At 35.3% G+C, this 2,547-nt stretch overlaps 1 long non-coding RNA gene across 1 annotated transcript in view; it reads right to left on the bottom strand.

The window, feature by feature from the left end:
• Positions 1-2,547, bottom strand: part of LOC107686944 (uncharacterized) — a 14,722-nt gene that overhangs the window by 5,880 nt on the left and 6,295 nt on the right. The window lies entirely within an intron of this gene.

The following is a 2,547-nucleotide window of genomic DNA, read 5'->3' as shown; positions in this document are numbered from 1 at the left end:
TCGAAATCCTCCGACATTCTTCTTTACAAATCCTCGTTTTGTACTTCTAATAAGTGACCGTTGTTTTGTTTTGATCTCGCCCCTGTGCTTCCGCGTTCGTCACTTCTGATCGGCGCATGCACAGCACTGACCTCATACGTCATTTTTGGGTGAACTAACCCTTTAAAGTCAGAAATCTGCAGCTGGATCATGAACAATGGGTACTGATACATCATTGAGTTTGAACTTTTTAACAAAACTTGCCTTGAATTGTCCCTCACTCAGAAAGCAGTCTGATTTGCACAGCCAGACATAAGCAAATTTAGTGAAAGTGAATTGAATTGACATGTAGCTAAGTATGATGTCGCATACTCAGAATTTGTGCTCTGCAGTTAACCCATCCAAGTGCACACACACAGCAGTGAACACACACACCGTAAACACACACCAACAAAGTTGGGGGTTTGGTGCCTTGCTCAAGGGTCTCACCTCCATCATGGTATTGAAGGTGGAAGAGAGTGCTGGTATTCACTCCAAAATCAAAATGGCTTTATAATTGAGACTGTTTAGGTTTTTGGGGGATTATTTATTGTAAGGTGGTTGTGTCCACACACTGCTAAGACACATTTATACGCAAATGAAGATATTTTGCATCCAATGTCTCCTTTAAAATGAAAATATTATAATCTTAATTCAAGTGATGAAGGATTTCGAAAGTCTGACAGTTATCAGTGTTGAGCACATATTGTAAGTTTAAGCCTGCCTGGTTTACATGTTTGAAAATGATTAACAGTTGAAAACATTAGAAATTTAGAAAAGTAATCAAAAAGTAATCAAATGTAATAATTTACGTTACTTTAATAAAGTAATTGAAAAGTTACACTACTTATTACATTTTAAGTAGGGTAACTTGTAATCTGTAACCTATTACATTTCCAAAGAAACCTTCCCAACACTGATGGTTTCCCAATAGACCTTCTACTGACTATAAGTAATGTTGCAAGTACATGTCAGTTTATTCTACTAAACCTAACAGTCTACTAACACTCCAGTGAGAGTTAGTTGTCATGTAGTTGCAAAGTTACTTACATTTAGTAGAATGTCTAAAGGGGACTATTAAAAATATAGTGTAACTGAAAAGATTACGTCATGGAAATACAGTCAACCAACTCAGTCAAATAAGATTATACAAATTCATACAATTCTACGTCAGTTCGCTGAATTGTAAAATAAGTAACTTTGCAACTACATGTCAACTACCAGTCATTAGAGACTGTCTGCTTAATATCTGCTAACACTTTATTTTGATGGTTCCCCAATAGACATTCTACTGACTACAAGTAATGTTGCAAGTACATGTCAGCTTATTCTACTAAACCTAAACCAAAACCTAACAGTCCACGAACACTCCAGTGATGTCACGCTCACTCTGGGAAGGAACGAGGAGACAAGGCGTAAACAAACACAATAGTCTTTTAATCCAACATCCAAGGGAATACACGGGGCAGACAGGAGCACAGGTAACACCAGGGTTGACGTACAATCTCAGACAAAGACAGACAGCACAGACTCAACCTTAAATGCAAGGGATAATTAACAACCACAGGTGAACTGAATGACTAATTAAACTAAACGAGGACAGGAAAAAGACCATATAAGGAACACCAGGAACAAAGACAGGGGCAAAAGACAACTAAACAGGTCCATAATCCTGACAAGTGAGAGTTAGTTGTCATGTAGTTGCAAAGTTACTTACATGTAGTAGAAAGTCTAAAGGGGACTATTAAAAATATAGTGTAACTGAAAAGATTACGTCATGAAAATACAGTCAACCAAGTCAGTCATATAAGATTATATAAATTCATACAATTCTACGTCAGTTCGCTGAATTGTAAAATACTTTTCCAAATATTCACAAATTGTCAAGATAGTATGTCTAAACAGAGGAAGTCAGTGTGTAACTGTGTAAAGTGTAACTGTCCAATTTTATTTGGCCACAGTCAGAAAAGAAACTTAAGCACAAGCTCCATAAAAAAAAAAAAAAAAGGATAGAAATATGCATGTTATATTTTTTCGCTTTTTCGTAAATATTGTTTCTAGAATCATTTCTGAGCTCGGTCTGTGTTGCCTTGATGGCAGTTGTACCATAAACTAAAATTTGCTATTTGTTACATGTTTAAAAAGTACATTTTACATTGTGTATGGATATATGGAAAATATGATTTATGAGTTGTAACCATTTGTTACAGTATGTTGCTATGTGCAGTTTGCTGCATATTACAACACACTGTAAAACAAATTCTGTAAAATGGTAAAACAGCTGGCAGCTGTGGTTGCCAGAATTTTACCATAAAAAATACAGTAGAAACATTTTAGGTTTACGGATTTAATTTAAATTTACATTTAAAAAACTTATTTTATAAACTGGTATAATGTTAATAATATACCAACCTATTGAAGTACTGAAATCTGTTTAACACCTTTGTAATACACTGATAACCACCAAAAACAGGTGGTGATGAGAAATTATGAGCCAAAAACTCATCACAAGCAGCTTCTCCACAAGCT

The sequence above is a fragment of the Sinocyclocheilus anshuiensis genome, unplaced genomic scaffold, assembly GCF_001515605.1.
Source record: "Sinocyclocheilus anshuiensis isolate Anshui unplaced genomic scaffold, SAMN03320099.WGS_v1.1 scaffold1841, whole genome shotgun sequence".
NCBI lineage: Eukaryota > Metazoa > Chordata > Actinopteri > Cypriniformes > Cyprinidae > Sinocyclocheilus > Sinocyclocheilus anshuiensis.
The sequence above is the reverse complement of the archived record's forward strand: the minus strand, read 5'-3'. Positions and strand labels throughout refer to the sequence as shown.